Here is a 23450-nt window from a genome sequence, read left to right on the forward strand (position 1 = left end):
AACAAAGGCAAATGGGAAGCCCGTCGGGACTGGCCTTTGTAGTGGCATTCTTAGACACCCTAATCTACCCAATGAGTGATGGACATATAGAGTTGGGGCTCGTAGGGCTGGCTGACTTCATGATCAAAAAGGCTAATGGCACTATTATACCAATGATCCTAGCAGAAATTTACCGAGCTTTAACTTTTTGTCGAGCTGGGGGAAATTATTTTGAAGGTCGCAACTTGCTTTTACAAATATGGATGGAAGAATATCTTTGTCATTGTTCGGGGTACGTGAACTATGGTCTGACTGGTCTCAACTACATTGAGGAACATGAAAACCGGGTAAACTGTCATGAGTTTCTAGAAGGTACAAAGGAATGGTTTGCACATTTGGGTTCCTTAAATGCAAGCAAAATTGAGTGGACATTCGGTTAGCTCTGGTCACTGAAGTCATTTATATATCGGCCGGAGTATGCTTTTTTTTTATTAATGGGTTTTCAGAGTATTCAGTCGTATGCTCCACACAAGGTTCTGCGCTAGCTGGGAAGGTACCAAACTATCCCTCATGATGAAGATTTGAGTCGACAAGTCATTGAACTAGGTCCAAAATATGCATTTCCGGAAGAAAAAGTTTGCCAGATTTGGCATCAGTGTAGGTTCCTGGAGCCACCGACGTGAGTACGGGATTTGTCCAAGGGTGAGGTAGAGCCTAGATACATGGTCTGGTATAGTAAAAGGGTTCAAGTCCATCAAGAGCCTGAACGTCCCGCCAAAAGGCTCCACGTACAACAATTCACTGATGGGGCACAAGAACAATGGGATTGGTTAGCAAAGGAGAAAAGCTACAGGGTTACAATAAGCAAATTAGAAGGGCAAATCTAAGATCTCAAATTTGATAGTAGTGTGCAGGTCGCTGCTGATGAAGGAGAGAAGAAAAAGTTGGCTCGAGAAAATGAAGCCCTCCGAGCCCAGATTCAAAGGATGAAGATAGCTGCTGAAAATCTGGAGAGGAGAAGAACATATGAAAGACTTATAAACGGTCTTAGGCAGAAAGTATGTGAGTATGGGACTGATTTGGAAAAGTCCGAAGGTAGATTAGCAAGAGCCCGGGCAAAGTAGGCGAAGAACACAGAAGGACGGGCAGGGTTTGTTCATCAATTAAAATGAAAATATGATAGAGAGGTCACAAATCTAAAGAAAAAGCTAACTACCCTCGAGAATGAAATGGCTAAACAGACAAAGAACTTCAAGGCAGAGAGGAACATTGTTATGCATTAATGTCTCGACTGGAAGAGGAGATGCAACAGTTCAAGGAGCAAAGCCATAATGACACCCAAGTTCTGGAAGCTAGATCTCAACAAATTGGATGCCTTCTCCAAGAGAAAGGCATCATTAGAGAAAGGATTAGAGGAATTGCTGATTATATCGTCATGAAATGCCATGAGTGCGAGGATATGACTAGATCCACTTTCTTCGCCACAGTGATGACTTTTATTTGCCAGATAATGGACGACCTGGATTGCCTCTAATGAGATCTTGCACGTAGGCCCGCATTGAGACCGACTGATGTCCCGCGGGCCACTGGAGTAGTTTTGGAGGCACTTATGTATTCTTGATTTTTCTTTTCGAGTCTGTATTTCAGTTTCTTTTAGAGTCTGTTAGTTTACTTTGAGTCTGTTTTCTTTGCTTTTTAGTTCTAAAGTCTGTATGATGGAGTCGTTGTAATAGAGGAAAATCAAAAGTTTTTATTTAATGAAAATTTGAAAACCCAAAAATGTTTCTTTCTTTTATTTCTCATTTATCCCCTGAACTACGTAATAATCTGATTCGTGCGGCATCGTGATAAGTAGGAAATCCCCATCAGATCCGGTCATGGCTTTAGATAACTCAAATAAGAGAGAAAATGATGAAAATAGGGCATAAGAAAGAGAGAGAGAGCGCACAAAGAAAAGAGAGCAAATAATGAAAAAGCGCAAAAGAAAAGAAAAGATTCAAAGATCTGGGAGGTCACAAAAGTCGGGATGAGACACGCAACCATTGAAAACCATGTAGAAAAATATTTAACTGTCTAGGTGCATTGCATTCCCCAACGTGCGATTCCCTATGTTTTAATTGTATCAAACTAACCGGTTTGTTGTGTATGCTGTTGAGAACAAGTTCTGTTTTTTAGGTGGTTGGTTTTGTGGTAACCTAGCTTCGCACCCTTACTTTACAAGATCCAAAGGAAGTGTCAAAATCATATTAGAGAGTCATCTAACAACAATTACCCCCTAAGAGTATAGCTCATTGTCGGTTATCCCGGCGTTAGAGTCAGCAACTATTGAAGAGAACAGGACACTGCGCCTCCGCATGTTGGAAATGTGGGACACTTGGTCTAACGGTAGAGAGCCACCTAGTGCAATACCTGTTTTTCCCGAGTTGATTCCCAGAATAAGTGGAACCTCCAACATTCCTATAAACTACCCTGCCACCCCATTTGGATACCCCACTATGTCAGCCCATTTGGCCAGAACGCCTTCTGAAGTTCGCCCCCAGGCACTAATTTCGGGAGTGTCTTCTAACATATTCACCACACCACCAACCATTACTACGGCAGCCAACAGTACCCAGGCCAGGTGTCGAGCCATTGTCCTTTACTTTCCAATTACCACCATTTCAATTCGACACGGCTCATGCCACCCCAAACTCCTACCCTCAACAACCTCGGTATGAATCTACCATGGAACAAAAGAGAACTGTAAAGAATCCCGAGCAAGAGGAGATCACTCGGAAAATGAAAAACATAGAACAAAGTCTCAAGAACATGCAAATCCTAAGTGGTCAGAAGAGTGTGTCATACGATGACTTGTGCATGTTCCCTCATGTTCATCTGCCCATAGGTTTCAAGACTCCCAAATTTGAAAAATATGATGGACATGGGGACCCCATAGCTCACCTGAAGAGGTATTGCAATCAGTTAAGAGGAGCAGGCGAAAAAAAAGAACTCTTGATGGCTTACTTCAGGGAGAGTTTAGCCGGAATTGCATCTGAATGGTATATGGACCAAGACATCTCCCGCTGGCACATATGGGATGACTTGTCCCGAGACTTTGTCAGACATTTCCAGTACAATATGGACATAGCTCCAGATAGAAACTCTTTGTCGAATTTCAAAAAGAAGTCTTCGGAGAGCTTCCGAGAATATGCTATCAAGTGGCACGAGCAAGCAACTAGGGTGAAACCCCAATGGATGAGGCCGAGGTGGTCAGTGTCTTCTTGCAAGCCCAAGAGGCTGATTACTTCCAGAACATGATTTCCGCTATGGGCAAGCCATTTGCAGAAACTATAAAAATTGGGGAGATGATGGAAAGTGGTTTGAAACCGGGTCGCATCTTGAGCCAGTCGGCTATAAGAGCTACTTCTCAAGCAATCCAGAGCAAAAGAAAGAAGAAGTGGCAATGATGGCCTCAAGTAACCACCGTCAACCCCGAGATTACTTTGGTTCCTCTTCAAGAACCCCGCAACATTACTACCCTCACCAAGACACGGCATATGCCATGACTCCTCAACTGTATGTAGTAATGAATGCCCAGCCATACGCTCGGCTGCAACAACAGTATAACCAGAATCGAGCTCCACCTCCCAAAAATAACCCTCCTCACCAAGCTTCATATAATCCTCGTCCGCCACAGAATAATTTTCCATATAACACTCATGCCCGTGAACCACCCAGAAAAACCAACTTCATACCCATCAGTGAATCATATTTCAGCCTCTTTCCAAAGTTGGTCCAAATGGGTTTGTTGCATCCCGTACCTCCAAACAGGCAAAACACAGAGTCACCCTCCTACCGACCCGGTACCCGATGTGCTTATCATTCAGGGGCAGAAAGGCATGACACTGAGGATTACTGGACCCTTAAAAGGGCGGTCAAAAACCTAATAGAGCAAAAACGGGTAGTGTTGATGGATGAGGAGGTCCCCAAGGTAACCAATAACCCATTACCAGCTCACAACAACGGGCCAGTTGTTGGGATGATTTGTGAGGACAGAGAGTTCAACCCAGCTATGAAAGCTATCATTGCTATTGTCGATGTTGAAAAGAAGCCCAAAGCAACAACAAAGCAAGCTAAGGATGAGAAGAAGAGCAACTCCACTCCTCAAAGCATAGAAAAGGCTGTAGAAGCCAAGACAGGGGCAGTACCTCCTAAAGATTCCATTTTTTATGTTCCCAGGGCCCCCAAAAAGGAACAGTTCATGTTGAGTCCCCCCAAAAGGTTTGAAACAAGGTTATGCTGAAGGTGCCAAAGATGTACGTACCAAAGGGGACTTATGTGGTGCGGGGGCTGATAATTTTACCTAGGCTGACTGAGCACGTGGTGATCAGCCGCGCACTACAGAATCTCATGAAGGACACCACTACCGTCCCCTAGAACTACAATAAAGCAATGGTGACGTACAAGGGAAAGGAAATCATAGGGGAAGTGAATGAAACGAACCCATCTGGGAAGTACCTCAACTTGAAAGAATTGAACAAGACCAAATAGAAGCGTTTTCCGCTTAAAAATCCAGTCAGTGCTGAAGAGGCAAAGGAATTCTTCCGAAAGATGAAAACCTCGGACTACGCTGTGAGTGATCAACTTAGGAAGTCCCCCTCTCAGGTCTCACTTTTGTCCCTCCTGATAAGCTCGAATGAGCATCAAAAAGTGTTTTTAAAGACGCTTAATGAGTCATATGTTCCAGTCGACACCACGGTTGAACAATTGGAAAGAATGGCGGAATGATTTTTCGAAGTCAACCGGATTTCGTTCAGCCGAAATGACTTGCCTCCAGAAGGGACTGCCCATAACAAAGCTCTTCATTTGACCGTTAAATGTGAAGGATACTACGTGAAAAGAGTTATGTTGGATGACAAATCTGGGGTTGACATCTGCCCTCTCTCGACCTTATAGAGAATACAAATTGGGACTGAAATAATTTGACCCAACAATGTTTGTGTACGTGCTTTTGATGGTGTGAAGAGGGATATGATAGGGGATATTGATTTGATCCTAAACATCAGCCCTGTGGATTTTGAAGTAACATTTCAGGTTTTGGACATGGACACATCCTACAATTCTCTCCTAGGAAGGCCTTGGATCCATGCTGCAGGAGTTGTACCCTCTACTCTTCACCAAATGGTTAAGTTTGAACATGAAGACCAAGAAATCGTGGTCCACGGAGAAGATGAGCAATCAATCTACAAGGACCCGTCAGTCCCATGTCTGGAGGCTAAGAAGGTAGCGAACACATAGTCTACCAAGCTTTTGAGATCGTGGTCACGGACCAATGTGAGGAAGGAACCCCATGTTCTCAACACTTCTTGTCAAACACGTCAATCATGGTCGCCAGTGAAATGATCAAACATGGCTACAAGCCCAGGAAAGGGCTCGGGATATCTTTGCAAGGCATTACAGAGCCCATCACTTTGACCTACAGTGAGAAATTCTTTGGCGTTGGTTTCCAAGATACAAAACCCGACGTAAAATAGGCTAATGAACGTAAGAAAAATGGGTGGGTCCTACCTAAGCCGGTCGCACATCTCGCCAGAACGTTTGTTAAGCCAAGGTACAGAGAAGAAGAAGAAGAAGAAGAAGAAGAGGCCTTCACGACGAAGAAATTGAGGACATTTGTGGGCCAATTAGGCAAATGTTATATGAGGCTCACATGGTCCAGTTGGGTGAAGGCTCAAGCACTACTGAGGTTCAATATATTGGGATAAATGCCAAACTTCAAAATTGAAAGGCTACTTTGTTCCCATTCAGGCGGGAATCCCGGTAGTTCAGTCTTGCCATCTTTTCTGCATTCCAAGTTATTTCAGGGTGTAACTCGAATGTTTTTAGTTTATTGTCTTTTAAATTTCGATGTAAACCCTTCTATATTCAAATTCAATGAAATGAAATCAATATTTCATCGTCTATGAATCTCTTTCTTTATTCTTTCTGATTTTTTGTTATTTTTCTTATCTCTCTTTTCAGTTCTAATAATGCGGGCTTAAATAACATGACATGTTTGTGGACTTCATGCCCAGATCTTAATACGTTATCTAACTATAAAATAATGAATCAAGAACCAGGATATGATAAAGATGAGGCTTTAGGGAAATAAATCGAGAAGTAGAACAATTTGAGAATAAGCCTAAGCCAAACTTAAATGAAACTGAGTCGGTTAATTTGGGTAGTTCGGAAGAGGTCCAGGAAACCATGATAAGCATTCACGTTGATGAAAGAACTAGGGATGCATTGATCAAACTTTTGTTCGAATTCAAGGACGTGTTTGTCTGGTCCTATGATGATATGCCAGGACCAAGTGTTGATTTAGTGGTGAACAAATTGCCAACTTACCCCGGTTATCCACCTGTACAACAAAAATAGAGAAAGTTTAAAACAGACATCAGTGACAAGATCAAAGAAAAAGTCACCAAACAGTTGAAAGCGAGTGTGATCCGAGTGGTACGATACACCACATGGTTGGCTAATATGGTCCCGGTGCCAAAGAAAGATGGGAAAACCCGAGTGCGTGTTGATTATCGGGATTTGAACAAAGCAAACCCAAGGACAACTTTCCATTACCAAACATTCACATCCTTGTTGACAACTGTGCCAAACATGAGAAACAGTCTTTCGTAGATTGTTATGCTGGGTATCATCAGGTTCTGATAGATGAAGAAGACGCAAAAAAGACGGCTTTTACCACACCTTAGGGTACTTATTGTTACAAGGTCATGCCATTTGGTTTAAATAATGCTAGGGCAACTTACATGAGAGCTATGACTGCCATCTTTCACGACATGATGCACCAATAAATTGAGGTGTATGTCGATGATGTGATCATTAAATTCAGAACGCAGGACGACCATGTAAGGGATCTGAGAAAGTTCTTTGAGCGTCTGCGTAAGTATGACTTGAAGTTAAATCTAGCTAAATATGCATTCGGAGTTCCATTTGGAAAACTTTTTGTGGATTATAGTCAGTCAGAGAGGCATCGAGCTAGATCCAACAAAGATAAATTTTATTCGAAATTTGCCCCCTTCGAGAACCAAAATAGAGGTTATGAGTCTGCTGGGTAGGTTGAATTACATTATCAGATTTATTGCTCAGTTGACTTCCACGTGTGAGTCCATATTTAAGTTGTTGAAGAAAGATACGGCGATTAGATGGAAAAAGGAGTGTCAAGAAGCTTTCGATAAAATCAAAGAATATATGTCGAATCCGCCAATGTTGATCCCACCCAAGCCTGGAAGGCCTTTGTTCTTATACTTGATAGTGTTGGAGAATTCTTTTGGATGTGTTCTCGGGCAATATGATGTGACTGAGAAGAAAGAACAAGCCATATACTATTTGAGCAAGAAGTTCACTAGTTATGAAGCCAAGTACACTTTTTTGGAAAGAACTTGTTGCGCCTTAACTTAGGTCGCTCAGAAGCTTAGGCATTACTTGTTGGCTTACACCACCTATCTCATCACCAGGCTGGACCCTTTGAAGTACATATTCCAAAAGTCGATGCCCACAGGGAGGTTAGCAAAACAGCAAATCCTGCTCACCGAGTTTGACATAGTTTGTGTCACCCACACGGCAATAAAAGCTCAAGCCTTGGCGGATCACCTAGCTAAGAATCTTGTTGATGATTAATATCAACCCTTGAGTACTTACTTTCCGGACAAGGAGGTAAATTCAGTTGAGGTAATTCTAGAAGACACCAATGCTTGGAAAATGTTCTTCAACGGAGTTGTGAATGCAAAAGGTGTCGGGACTGGAGCAATTTTGATTTCGCCCACTGGTCAGCACTATCTGGCAATAGCTGGCTTCGGTTTTTCTATATGAACAACACTGCCGAGTATGAAGCTTGCATTATGGTCATGAACATGGCGGTTGATCAGGATGTAGAAGAATTGTTAATCATGGGAGATTTTGACTTGATTATCCGACAAGCTCAAGGTAAATGGGAAACCCGAGATATCAAGCTTATCCCATACAAGCAACATATGGAAGATCTTAGCGAGTGGTTCAAATCCGTCGAGTTCAGGTACATTCCTTGGTTTCACAATGAGTTAGCTGATGCATTGGCTACTTTGGCCTTAATGCTGCAGTATCCAGGCAATGTCCATATTGACCCACTGAAAATCCAAATTCGAGAAAGATATGGTTATTGCAATACAATTGAGATAGAACAAGATGCTCAGCCATGGTATCATGATATCAAAAGATTCTTAAAAACAAAGGAATATCTCGAACAATCTAGTGGAGACCAAAAGAGAACCATTAGAAGGCTCGCTGGTAGTTTCTTCTTGAGCGGAGAAGTCCTGTATAAAAGGACTCCAGATCTAAACCTTCTAAGATGTGTGTATGCCTAAGAGGCTGGAAAAATCATGAATGAAGTGCACACAGGAGTATGCGGACCCCATATGAACGGATGCGTCCTTGAAAAGAAAATCCTTCGGGCAGGTTATTACTGGATGATCATGGAAAAGGATTGTTTCAGTTTTGTCTGAAAGTGTCATCAGTATCAGGTATACGGTGACCTGATTCATGCACCGCCTTTAGAATTGCATCATATGTCGGCACTGTGGTCGTTCGTTGCTTGGGGTATGGATGTCATTGGGCCAATCGAACTGAAAGCTTCCAATTGGCACAGATTCATCTTAGTTTCCATTGATTATTTCACAAAGTGGGTTGAAGCAGTCACTCTCAAAGCCGTCACCAAGAAAGCAGTGGTGGACTTCGTGCATTCCAACATTATCTATCGTTTTGATATTCCTAAAACTATCATTACGGACAATGCTGCAAATTTGACAGTCATTTGATGAGGGAGGTAAACAAACAATTTAAGATCACACATTGGAATTCTACCCCTTATCGGCCCAAAGCGAATGGTGTTGTTGAAGCATCAAACAAAAACATCAAGAACATCCTCAGGAAAATGATTCAAAGTTCTAGAAAATGGCATGAAAAGTTGCCTTTTGCATTGTTGGGATATCGCACCACTGTGCACACATTAGTTGGGGCAACACCCTATCTATTGATTTATGGAATTAAAGCCGTAATACCCGTAGAAATTGAAATTCCATACCTTCGAATCATCGTTGAATCTGAGATTGAGGATAATGGATGGGTCAAGACCCGTCTAGAACAGTTAACCCTGATTGATAAAAAGCGGATGGCCGTTGTTTGCCACGGGCAGTTGTATCGACAAAGAATGGCCCGTGCCTACAATAAAAACGTGCGGCCTAGGAACTTTGAAGTGGGGCAACTCGTCTTGAGACGCATTCTCCCGCATCATAAGGAAGCAAAAGGAAAATTCGCTCAAAATTGGAAAGGTCCGTGCATTATAAGGAAATTGTTGCCGAAAGTGACATTGTACTTGGATACATCGAAGGAAATGATCCCAAAACAACTGTCAATGTGGACGCGGGCAAAAGGTATTACGTTTAACCCTTCTGCGATACTAATATTCTCCGATTGGGATGACGAAGGCTTTCATTCTCGCTACCCAAACATTGTTAACCCTTTGCAAACCCTTTGAGCTAGTTACCTTTCTTTGATTACCCTCTTTAGAACCTGAAAGTGTTGTAAAAAAAACAAACGAACAAACAAAAAACAAAAAGAAAATCAAAAAGAAAGTTTCCTGAACTACGTTCGACTTAATTCCGAAAGGATACGTAGGCAGCCTCTCTTTGGGGTTCGGTCACACCAAAATAAAAATCCACATTTCCCCAAAAGTAAAACTAGGGCAGAAGTTATAATGGCTTGGCGATAGTTCACCTAAAAGGTTCCAAAGTTGTAATTCAATCCAAACATTTTTTACCCCAAGCCATGTTCAAGTCCTTCCGATCAATCGGTAAAGATGTTCAAAATTGGAGGATATGGTTACTTGGATCTGATACAATCAAATGATAGAAATAAAATGAGAGAGTCCTATTGGTTAAAACCCATACAACCACCTTAAGGCGATGGTGAATAGAGAAATTGAAAATGAGAGAGTCTTGTTAGTGAAAACTCGCAAAGAGCACTATAAGACGACGGTGAGAAGAGAAATGTGAGAGGTCAGGTGGCGAAAACCCGCAAAGGACGCCACTGATCGAAAAAGGATCCCTTACAACCATCGGCACTGATAGAGTCCTGGCAAGGTTTCTCGATTTTAAGTTATGAGTTATGAAAGGTTTATGAGAGTTGGATGGTTTACACAGATCGGGTATCCAGTCCAAGAAGCATGTCATGTCTATTGAAGTTTGCATGCACTCTAGATAAGTCTTTCTTTCCTTTCCCCGAAAGGGACACTTCTCATTTAAATTCATTATCCTGTCTGTTGTTTACTTTTCTTTGAATCCCTTTCGGTTTAATTCTCCTCCGAAACTAATACAAAGCAAAAATGGCAAGATTGGTTTTACAGGGTTTTGTTTGACAAAAAGATAAAATTCAAGAAAGCACCCAGCCTCAGCAGGTGCATCAAGTCGACCTCGACTGGCCATGATGGTCGATGCTCCAGAGCCAAAAAACTCTTGAAAAGAAAATAAATCAAAGTTAAGTTCCCATAAAGGCAAAATAAGATGGAAAAAGGACATGCCCCACACGGGTTAGTCATCCTGGGGAATTTGGGAAAAGTCAAGATTCCCGGTTGTAGAAATGACACCAATTTCCAGAAAGCCAGCGAGCAATGAAGACTTTTATTGAAAGAGTTGGGCCAACATCAAGTGATTGAAACAACTAAGGACACAAAACCAACCACCGTTTCAAACTGACAAAATGTTCTTTGATTTGAAAACAGGAAAACAGGCACAATCCAAAACAACTCCGCAAGGAGCAGGTGCGATAAAAGCAAAGTACGCAGAGACCAAAACGGTTCTGCGGCAAAAGTTAACCTTAAAAGGGAAGTCCCCTTCAAACTCTTTATTCATTCTCCTAAATAAAATGAAAAGTGAAATGAAAAGAAAGAAGAAGAAAAATTCAAAACCATGATAGCATAGGGTCTCCAATATCTAGCTACATCTTTTCCAACATAGGGTCTCATTCCCTAGTCGATGTCAGCATAACCTGGTAATCTTCCCAACATAGGGCCCCTACTCCCTAGTTGATTTCGGCATAACCCGATGACTTTCCCTGTATAACCCGATGACTTTTCCGGCATAACCCGAGGACTTTTTAGGCATAACCCGATGACTTTCCCAGCATAACCCGAGGACTTTTCTGGCATAACCCGATGACTTTCCTGGCATAATCCGAGGACTTTTTCAGCATAACCCGATGAATTTTCCGGCATAACCCGAGGACTTTTCCGGCATAACCCGATGACTTTCCCTATATAACCCGATGACTTTTCCGGCATAACCCGATGACTTTCCCGGCATAACCCGAGGACTTTTTAGGCATAACCCGATGACTTTCCCAGCATAACCCGAGGACATTTCCTGCATAACTCGATGACTTTCCTGACATAACCCGAGGACTTTTTCGGCATAACCCGATGAATTTTCTGGCACAACCCGATGATTTTCTGGCATAACCTGATGACCTTTCTGGCATAACCCGATGACTTTGCCAGCATAACCTGGTAATCTTTCCAACATAGGGTCTCATTCCTTAGTTGATGCCAGCATAACCTAGTAATCTTTCCAACTTAGGGCCTCCAATCCCCAGTTGATTTCATGTTAGATACAGGGTCTCCATTCCCTAATCTTTTTTTCTCAAGGATACACAATCCTGATTTTTGTTGCTTTCAATAAAGAAGTAGTTTAGATTTTTGTTACAATAACTCACGAAATTTTCTTAGTGAAAACGGAGACAGAAAAATTTTGTTCGTTTGTTAGTTTTGGTGCCTGAAAAGGTTTTAACCATGAGGCACGAGGTTTGAGATGACCAAAAGAAGAAATCTCAATCCAAATAAAAGAAAAGAAGAACAAGAAAAGAAGTGAACTCTAAGTGTAGAAGCGGAGAAAAGATGTGGACTGCTCAAGATATGATTAAAGTGACAAGCTTTGCATGTCCCTCCTTGATCTGAAAAGATGAAGAAAAATGAACCAGCATTCGCAGCTAACTAGCATCAAGATTCAGATCGGAGTCTGTAGGAAGAACCAGCCAAGACTCAAGATCAAGCTTCAGAAAGTTTATAGATAGGAATCTTGTAACTCGTAGTTGATATATTTAGTTAGCTAGTTTTTCATTTTTCATTTTGGTGTAATAAGGAGCTCATCAAGTAGAAACAGCAGCAACAGCAGTGAAATCACAGTTTCTCGGTAGTCCCAGCTACCAAAACTTCTAGAACTACACTGACCTGATTCCTTTATAGCCAAGGATATGTAGGCAACCTCCGAAGCAAGGTTCGCTCAGATGTTTTCCAAAAAATGCTTCCCAGGGATTATCCATAAGGACAAAATCACTCGTAATTGCTAATTTTATTTTGCCCCAAAACTCTTCGTGTTTCCGAGCAAAGAGGGGCAGCTGTGAGCATGAGATTTTTGCCCTACTAAAAGATACTCCTACAAAATTAAAGAAATAGATTTTTTCCAAATTGTTTTCAATTTTATAGAATTTTTGTAAGATTTTATTAATTGTTTGCATTTTTTTGCACGTTTAATTTTGATAAAATCATGAAAAAATGTCCCAAAAATATCACGCATTGCATATTAAATTTTGTGTTCATGTTTTATGTTAAAATCATGAAACAATGTCCCAAAAATATCAAAAAATATCATGTAGTGCATATTAAATTTTGTGTTCATGTTTTATGATTAATTGGTTAATTATTTGCTTTATTAAAATGAAAATCAAAAAAATATCATTCACTTTTACATTTTTAGCTTTTAATACTAGATTAGTAAGTTTCCCTTCACTAATTTAGGTTTAACTATTATAAATAGATAATTAGTTCGATTTTATAGATTAGATTAATTTAGGACTTAATTAATTTAATTAGGGTTTTAAAATTAAAGAAACAAAAAAGAAAAAAAAGAAAGAAAAAGCAATAAAAGAAAACAAAAGAGGGGTTGGTATTTCAAATTTGGGCCACCCAGAAACCAAAAACTGGTGGCCCAATTCCCTTTTACCCGTTCAAACCCAAGCCCAAAGACCAGTCCACCCGGTCCAATCCATATTACCCAAAAACAACGTTGTTTCTCCATCTTTCAATCACAGCCGTTGGATTCTTTTGATCCAACGGCTCGGAACTGATTGCCCTAATTCTCTTATAACTGTCTGAACAGCCCCTTCTAACCCCAAAACACCCCCCCCCCCGTTCTCTTTTCTCTCTCTCAGAGACTAACCCTAGCCGCCCTAAAATCTCTCGCCAACTCCGCCTCTCTCCGCCGCCCGAAAATCGCCTTATGGCGGCGGAGTACCTCCAAACCGCCTCAAATTCACCTCCCATAATCCCTAGACCCCCTTCTTCACTTATCCACCAACCTTTTCACCAAAACCCCCCACTAAATTCCAGTAATTTTGAATCTGAAACTCACACCCAAAACCCTAAATCGACGAAACCACCCCAAAGCAACACCCCGCACTCCTCACACACCTCTAAACCTTAAATCATAGTCGATTTCCCAAAACCCCCATCCTTACTTCATTAATTCTGGATCTGATTTTGGAACCCTAGTTTTGTTTCTGGCCTCTGATTTGGGCATGCGAGGTTGGTCCTTGGACCCATGACTTACATCAGTCGATTGCTCTTGATGAGATCAATCGATTGATGTTAGTTTAGGTTTATTTTACCCCCATCAAAATTGCTCCGAATTGTGACTAGTCCAAGCCGTTTGGGTATTTTCTTTCCCATTTTTCTTCTTTTATTTTTCTTTTGTTTAGCTTGCATGAATCTAGGTTTAGTTGCAGTATCTTTTCTTTTTCTTATATTTTGATGTTCATTGTTTGTTTGGTTGTTTATATTAGTTGAATCATCTAAACATACTTACTGATAAATTTGAAAGGTTTTTTCCCTCTTCATAGTAATAAGTTCTCAATTGCATTATGAGATCTGTTTAGGATTAGTCTAGGTTTTCAAAGTTTCAATACTTTAGGTTTAAATTGCATTATTTTATCTTGTTTATCATTTTGATTTGGATTATGATTTGTGTGTGCTATGTCCCTGTTTGCCAAATTTGTAAGTCATTATAGACTTGTAAAGGCCTAATTAAACTAAAAAGAAACTTAGGAAAATTTCATAAATTTTAGAAGAAAATATCTAGGAAAAGGAAGGTTCTAGAAGGAACAGCTATCCAAAATTGGTTAAAAATATGCTGAAAAACTGGACAGTTGTCCAATATTCTCTGTCACAGTATGATGTACTATTCAGAATTTAGGTTAAGAATATTCTTTTGGATGCTATTAGAGACACTCTATAAAAAGCAAAGAAAACCTGCACTCACACACACACACATTCATCAGCATACAGTCCTCAAAATCTTCTGAAACAAAAATACAGCTTCCAGCTTTCCTATTTTCCTTCTCTTTACAAAAATTTGGAAGGAATTTTCCTTGAGTTTCTGGGTTCTTGAGCTAAGATATGAGCTGATACTAAAGATGTGGTTGGTGTATACTGTTGTTTTCTTGGGCTGCTGAACTATCTGTTTTCACTTAGCACTTTTGAATCAAATTTTACGCAACTAGGCACACATTTTACCCTATGCTTAAGTATTTGTAAATCTGTTATTAAAGATAAATGCAAGTTATTTCTGTCAATGATGTGTGCTTGTTTTCTCCTTTTATGATGTGATTCATCCACCTAAATGTAACAATATTTGAGCTTTTCTTTGAATATGTAACTCCCAGTTCATCTAGTGTCCCTATACCATGAAAATATATTTTCTTATGTGTGTTAAATACAGCATTGGCCATCTGTTTATTTCAGCTTATGTACACTGTTTCTTTTTGTTCATTCTTGTCCAATATTCTGGCATCTATTGGTTGAGTTTGTTTGGTAATACAGTAGGTCTCACGTGTGAATCCATGTTGTTTATGAATCTGACCTTTAACATGGTTAGATCCATGGATTTCAAAGCTGAAACAGAAGTCTGATTGTCAATAGACATGGAAAAGCCGGCATATTTCTGGAAGATCACCACTAGAAATTTCAATTGTAGTCATTAGAGTAGCTATTTTGATAATGTGGATCAAGTTTGTTTGTTACTTCACAGCTGAGTATTATTCAGGAATGTTTAATCATGGACATGTAATTGATTGATTCATAGTCTATTGTTACTGCAAACTTGGTAGATTCAGTTGTATAAAGTAAATTGTAGAAGTATGATTTGAAACTTGTTTATTACTCAACAAGACAATTGTTTCCTGCATATTTGTTTTTGTTTGAATGCTTTGGTTTGGTAACTGACAGCTCATGGGCTTGAGGTATTCACTCATTGGGCTCAACTACAGGCCTATCTAAGAGCTTGCAATCCATCAAGCTAGCTACATGGTTTGGATTTGAATTGATTCAAATAACTAAGGGATCATGGGAATTAAATAGGGTCTAATTTCTACTGCTAGTCGACTAATTCAGTTAATGCTGAGCGAGAATCTTTAAAGATTAGGTCTGTGCGTAATGAAATGAATCTGGGTTTAATGTGAAATGGTTATGTTTTTCTTGTTTTAGTCAGTGGAAGTGTTAGAATACATTTAGGGACGTTACAATTCAATAAAATTATCATAGTTGTGTAATACTTGTCCCTATTGCCTTTCCTACCAAGTATGAAATCATTGTTTCCATTTTTTTGTAACTTTGGGTTAAATTGCATGCCTCACCATTACTATCAAAATGAAGTTGAATAAGGAAAATTTAGTAGGCTCAGCTAATACTGCTGCGCGAACTTGACAAATCGTCGGCTTTAACTAATGAACTACTAGTAGTTGAGTACAATCCTTTGAATTTTAAGATAAATTGAGGCATGTCATCCACAAATGAATTTCATAATCTATGGTCCTCACATTAGTACCAAAACTAGTATAGAAAATACTTTGAACATTCGTAATTAGTGTAGAAAATACTTTGAACATTCGTAGTTTGCTTTAGATGCGTTTATAATAAATTATCGTGACTATGGGTACGGTTCTCGTGGCATAGTCGTGATACGTAATCCCAAATTCGGGTGTGCATTTCATGTGACCCGATCGTAACAACTTTAGACAATAATAAAATAAACATGCTGCGAATCGCGGGTACATTTCATGTAGCGTGATTTGCGGTGTGTTCCAAAACGGCAAGTGTACGACAATTGTAATTTGTTCAAGAAATAATTCCATAAGTCCTAAAAAACGGTTTAAAATAATTAAAAGCGGTTATAAAGTTAAAAATGCACACTAGGTTTAAAACATGTAATAAATCAGATAATTAGGACAATTATTAATAGTTAAGCGACCGTGCTAGAACCATGGAACCCGGGAATGCCTAACACCTTCTCCCGAGTTAACAGAATTTCTTACCTAAAATTTCTGGTTTCGCAGACTTTTAAATAAAGTCAAAATTCTCCTCGATTTGGGATTTAAAATAAACTGGTGACTTGGGACACCAAATAAATTATTCCAAGTGACGACTCTAAATAAATAAAATAATCTCATTTCGATTTATGTCACTTTAATTGGAAAAACTCTCATACCCTCAGGTGTAAAAAGGAGGTGTGACAATATTATCAGCAATATACTATTTACAAGTGTAATCATTCAATATATATTTTATATTTATGTAGGATATATTATACCACTTATTATATTTATGTACGATATATTATACCACTTATATTTGATTTGTACATCATATACACCTTGTATTTTATGAATATATACATATATTTCATTAAAAAAAATGTTTTGAAGAATACAAAGTAAATTTTCTTGATTTGGTATTTTTTTTTACTAAATTGATGATTGGGAATTATTGGTGCTTGGAGATTTTATTTCAAATTTGAGATCACGCGGAGTAAATTTAACAAGATAGGTCAGGTGCAGAGAACAAGAAGTGATGCATTCCAATAGGATTTGTGAAGCATCTAAAAGCACAATTCATGTCAAGTCGGTGGAATATCTAAGTTTGGTTGAATATAACATGATGTCCTATTGAAAAATATCATGACTTGCATACCATCCTTTTGCAATGTATTTTTTCTGTTATAGCTTTGAAATCATAAAAGAGACAATCTTGTAAAGTTTGCGAGTTATCCCTCCGATTTATTATGCTTTGCACGTTATCATTTTGAAATATAATTTTTTTCCCTTTGTGTCTTTTAAATTAGAAAAGATAGATATAATGATAATGCGGTTGAGTTTGTATAAGCCAAAATCTAAATACCCGCACAAAAGTATCATATTTATGCAAATCACCCCACATTGAACAATCATGTGTTAGTAGTCACGAGGCCTAATTCGACCTGCCCAAGTCAAATTTCAAATGTTGTTAGGTGATTGACAGGACAGTCCTATAAGGGGCTGGTCTTTAAATATTGTTTGTATTTTTAGTATATTTAAAAAATAATCTCTCCCGCACACTTGTTGCTTGTCAAAAGTTTCTCTATCGGATTGGTAGATTTTATGTTTGTGACGACCCGGACAGTTGTCTCATGAGTTACCGCTCCGTTTCTCCCATTTCTGCTTCTTTATGCTTCTTATCCGTATTTTATGGTATCGGGTCGGTCGGATCGAATCCAGAATGATTTTGGTAAGATTTGAGACACTTAGTCTCTTTTAAGGGAGTTTGAGTTGAAAAGGTCAACCGGATATTGAATTACGTGTTAGATAGCTCTGATGGTTCGGGTAGCTTCGGGACGTGATTTATGGCTTAGAAGTGTGATCGGAATGGGTTTTGGAGGGTTGGAGTAGTTTTAGGCTTGAATTGGCGAAGTTGATATTTTGGCGATTTCCGGTTGGTAGGCGAGATTTTGATATAGGGGTCGGAATCGAATTCCGAGAGTTGTAGTAGCTCCATCTTGTCATTTGGGATGTGTGTGTAAAATTTTAGGTCATTCGGACGTGGTTTAGTTGGGTTTTTGATCGAAAATGTATTTCGGAAGATTTAGAAACTTAGGATTGAATCCGACGTGATTTGGTAGATTTTATGTTATTTGAGGCGTTTTGATGATTGGAACAATTTTGAATAAGATATTGGGTTATGTTTGTGCTTTTGGTTGAGGTCCCGGGGGCCTCGGGAAAATTTCGGGTGGTCGTCGGAGAAGTTGAAAGGTTATTACAGCTGCTGAGATTTTTCTGCTTCTGGTGTTTTCGCACCTGCGGTTTGGGGACCGCAGGTGCGGTGCCGCACGTGCGGAAGGGGGAGCCACAGAAGTGGATTGAGAGGAAGAGTCAGGAACCGCATACGCGGTATTTGGACCGCACCTGCGGAGTCGCAGGTACGGAGATTGGATCGCAGATGCGGTTTACGGCTGGTAAGTGAATTCCGCAGAAACGGAGGAGTTGACCGCATATGCGGTACCGTAGAAGCAGATTTTGGACCGCAGATGCGGAAAAGCCTGGGCAGAACATATAAGTTATTTTATCTCGCGAGATTTAGCTATTTCACCATTTTTGACTTCGACTTTGGAGCTTTTTGTGCGATTTGAGAGGGGGATTTCAAGAGAACTTCATTGAGGTAAGGAATTTGGACCTAAAACTCGTTCCTATGCTATTATTTCATGGATTAGGGCTAGAAATTATGGAAAATCAAAGGTTAAAACTGGGGAAACTAGGGCTTGAGAATTTAGGCCTTTAATTGTGGATTTGAAGGACCATTTGGGGTTGGATTTGAGAACTTTTGATATGTATGAACTCGTAGGGAGATAAGGAATCTATTGATGTATAAATTTCTGAATTTCGAGACGTGGGCCCGGGGGTCGGGTTTTGGTAATTTTGGGATTTGCGGCCTTTGTTGATTGTTTTCCCTTGGGCTTTGTTCCCTTAGCATATGTTGACGTACTCGTTCTGATTTGGATAGATTCGACGCGCGTGGAGGCCGATTCGAGGGGCAAAGGCGTCGTGAGCTAGAGATTTAGCCGGTTTGAGGTGAGTAATGGTTGTGAATGATGCTCTGGGGGTTTGAAACCCCGGAATTGCACATCGTAGTGCTATGTTGAGGTGAGACACACGCTTGATGACGAGCGTGGGGTCATGCACTATTGGGGATTGTGACTTGGTCCGTCCCGATTGATGATTTTTCCGAGTATTTGAATGAAAACTATTTGCTATCCTCATTACTTGGGTTGAATGTCATATTTGGGCCTAGTGCCAACTATTTGAACCCTTCAGGGATTTTTATTGATATTTCCTCACTGTTTTGATTTTACACTTGAACTCAGTCCTGTTATTTTTCACTGTTTTCATACTCAGCCATGTTTACTCAGTTTTAAGACTTAAATGATATTTTAAATGATGTTCGGGCTGAGAAACATTGTTTACTATTGTCCGAGGGGCTTGTGTGTATTTTTGACTGAGTAAGGCCGATGACTTAGTTGTGAGGATGCAATGATACTGATTTGAGGCCGAGGACCTGAGATATATACACCACGAGGTGGCTTGATTGATATGAGGCCGAGGGCCTAGATTTGATGCCCCGAGATGGCTTGGCTTGGGTCGTAAGGGGCCCCTCCAGGAGTCTGCACACCTCCAGTGAGCGCGGGTACCCGTTGTGTTGTGAGATTGAGCTCGAGGGGCCGGTATTGTTCTGAGATTGAGCCCGTTGGGCTGGTATTATTCTGAGATGTTGCCCGAGGGGCGGATTTGTTGATATTGTGCCCGAGGGGCTAACTGCTATTTGTTTACTTTACCTTAACTACCTGTTAATTTCTTGTCTACTTGTTGAAATAGGATTTTCTTGACTTTTCACTGTTTTACAGTTTTTAAATGATTTTACTGCTTCATTATAGAATGTCGTGTGCCTTACGTGTTTTCTTACTTCCAGTCATTATTTACATTTGTTACTCACTGAGTTGGAGTACTCACTTTACTCCCTGCACCCCGTATGCAGATTTAGGCGTAGCTAGTCCCGTTCCAGAGTGCTGATTCATTCCAGCTTCAGGCAAATCTTCGAGGAGTCTTTAGGTAGTTGTTGGCGTTCGCAGCCTGGAGCTCATCCCTATATATTTCCTTTATGTTCTTGGTTCAGTATTTAAAACTCTGTAGTTACATTTGAGTTCTGTATTGTTAGATGCTCGTGACTTATGACACTCCGGTTAGGGCTGTGTTGGGTTGTACTTCCGCACTTTATTGACATTATCCGCTACTTAGTATTGATATATCATGTTTTAGACTGCTTTTATGTTATTTAACTGATTAAAAAGTGAATTGGGTTTAATTGGCTGGCCTTGTCTTCACGAGAAGCGCCATCACAACCGAGTTCGGGTTTAGGGTCGTGACAATATTATATTTACTTTACCTGTATTGTTAATTATTCATAAACTCTATGAAGTTGACATGACTCTATGATTCTTCAATTGTTCACCAAACTTTGTCGTCATATTGGCATGACTTTGTGTTATCTGCCCTCGACCTATTTATTAAAATTATTCTAAACTCTATTTGGTTGGTATGATTTTGTGTTCTCCAAAATTCTGATTCTCATTTTATCAAACCACTCCAAACATGCTTCAAATGATTTCAAATTTAAAATAAAACTTATAAATAATAAGATAAATGATCCCAATTAAAAATTAGTCAAATGACACCAAAACAAAAAAAATTACTTCATCTTCTTCAACACTTTCTAAGAACTGAGGATAAATTTTTGAGATATTTAAATCAAATCATTAAATATCAGTGTTTGGACAAAATTTAAGCATAATTTTATTTTAGTGTCTAAAAGAATTTTATTTACCAAGTAATATTTATGTACAAGCTCAAACTATTAAAAAACAACCATTGATTCCTTGGTCATGTGCTCCAAGTATCAGTCCAACTACGGACTAACAGATACCTTTATTATTACCTACAGAATTATTCTTCTAAACAGACATAGATTTAGATAAGGGATAATAACTCAATCTTTCTTAACTGGCAAGCAATGCTTGGTTTTATCATCCCTCTGTAGAATACATCTTGCACAATCAGTAGCAAGTAGCAATAATATTTAGGTATAGTTTGACTGGACAAGTCCCAAACAAGAATAGATACAAGCAGCCCAAATTATCGATTTTGACAGTAATCAATTATTAACTTTTATTTTTCACCCCAAACAATAATGTTAAGGTTTGAATATTGAAGAAAGTTGGTATTTTTAGTGAAAAAAACCTATTTTGGCAACAAAGTCAAGAACATAAACAATACTTAAGGACCAGTTCCTTAATGGACAACCGGAAGAATATTGGGGAAAAAACAGGAGTACCTATAAAAGTGAAACTATTTACCCTGCCCTACCTATTAAAGAATTCTACCCACTAAATAATTACAATCTCCTACCCATTTAATAAATAAACGGGAATATCAAAATAACTACCCCACGCTTAATGCCCTACCTATAAAAACGCAAAAGCTGCTCAAAATTTCAGAAAATCAGCGCACAAAATTGAGATTTCCACCGACATTCTGTCACGACCACAACCCCGGTCATGATGGCGCCCAACACACTGCTAGGCAAGCCTGACCAACTAACAACCCTTTCTGTTTTCTTATGAAAATCATTATCAGTTAACACAGTTAAATTGCTAAATTACTCCAATAAGAGTTTAAGACTACGAGTTAAATATGCGGAAAGTCAGATGATAATACCACTATATAGCCCATACAGATCTGGTGTCACAAGTCTCGAGCCTCTAGTACAAGTTTAACAACCTAATACATGTCCATCTAGGAAATACTAATTAATAACAAGGATAGAAGGGAGAGATCAGGGATGCGGACGCCATGCAGCTACCTCGATGCTCCCGGATATGCGCTGCTCAACTGAAATAATCCTCACTTAGCCTCAGATGCACCTGGATCTGCACGCAAGGTGCAGGGAGTAATGTGAGTACTCCGACCCAGTAAGTAATAAGCATAAATAATGACTGGAAATAAGAAATCACGGAAAACACAGAGTAATCTACACTGCGGCAGTTTAAAAACAAGTAATATAAGAGTAATAAACCAATGGAAACGAAATGTAGAAATACTACAACAAATAAGCAGTTAAGTGACAGACATATAAAGAGAAATCAACACATAGAACGGTACCCTATAGTACCCGCTGCGGCGTGCAGCCTGCTCCATTTATTTATCGTCGACGACGCTCACTGGGGGTGTGCAGACTCCGGGAGGGGCCCCTTGCGGCCCAAGCGCAATATCAAGCCATCTCGTAACATCAAATATAAGCCCTCAGCCTCATATCAATATTAGTATAACACTGCTGTGGCGCGCAGCCCGATCCCATAGTATCCTCACATCTGGCCCTTGGCTATACTCAGTCCAGAAATCATATAAGCTCCTCGGGCAATAGTAAAATAGTAGTTCTCAGCCCAAAACATCATCTAATATATCTTTTAGTTTCAAAAATCGAGTAAAAGTGGCTGAGTTGTAAGACAGTAGAAAACGGTACTACTGAGTTCAAGTAGTAAGTCAAACAGTGATGAAATAGTAAATAAACTCCTCGGAGGGTTCAAAGAATTGGCAAGAAGCCCAAATATGACAATCAGTCCAAATAATGATGATAACAAATAAGCTTTCATCAAATACGCAGTAGAAGCATCACTCGGGACGGACCAAGTCACAATCCCCAATAGTAAACGACCCGCGCACAACATCAAGCGCGTGTCTCACTTCAATATAGCACTACTATGTGCAAATCCGGGGTTTCAAACTCTCAGGACATCATTTACATTCATTACTCACCTCAAGCAGGCTGAAATCCTAGCTCGCTACTTCCTTGCCTCGCAAATCAACCTCCTCGGGCGTCGAATCTGATCAAAACCACAAGTAATATGTTACAATAGGCTAAGGGAATACAACCCAATCGAAAAGACTCGAAAAATATCGAAAATCACGAAGTTGGCAAAACCCGAGCCTCGGGCCCACTTCTCGAAAAATCAGAAAATTGACATCGCCGGATTCCTTATCTCACCACGAGTCTATACATATCAAATTTACCAAAATCCGAGATCAAATGCTCCCTCAAACCCCCAAACTTCTATTTCAAAAGTCAAGCCCTAATCCTTTCCTTTTTAATCAAATTTCCATGAATTTAGATGTTGAATCTACAATTAAATGACGTTTCTAGGCCATAGGACTCACCTCCAATCGATTCCCAGTCAAAACCCTCTTTAATACTCGTCAAAAGCTCCCAAGGTTACTCAACAATGGAGGAAATGGGACTTGGTTCGCGGGTGAAATGTTTATTAAAACCCTTCTGTCAGCCCAGATTTTACTCTATGTGATCGCATCCAAGCCTCTGCGATCGCATAGCTCAACTTTCACAGGCCTCCAAAATGTCCTATGCGAACGCGACCCCTTAACTGCGATCGCACTGCTTCACCAATCAAACCTACGCCCGATCGCATACACTACTCCGCGATCGCATT

Source organism: Nicotiana sylvestris, chromosome 6 (genome assembly GCF_000393655.2).
Source record: "Nicotiana sylvestris chromosome 6, ASM39365v2, whole genome shotgun sequence".
In the NCBI taxonomy this organism is placed as follows: Eukaryota; Viridiplantae; Streptophyta; class Magnoliopsida; order Solanales; family Solanaceae; genus Nicotiana; species Nicotiana sylvestris.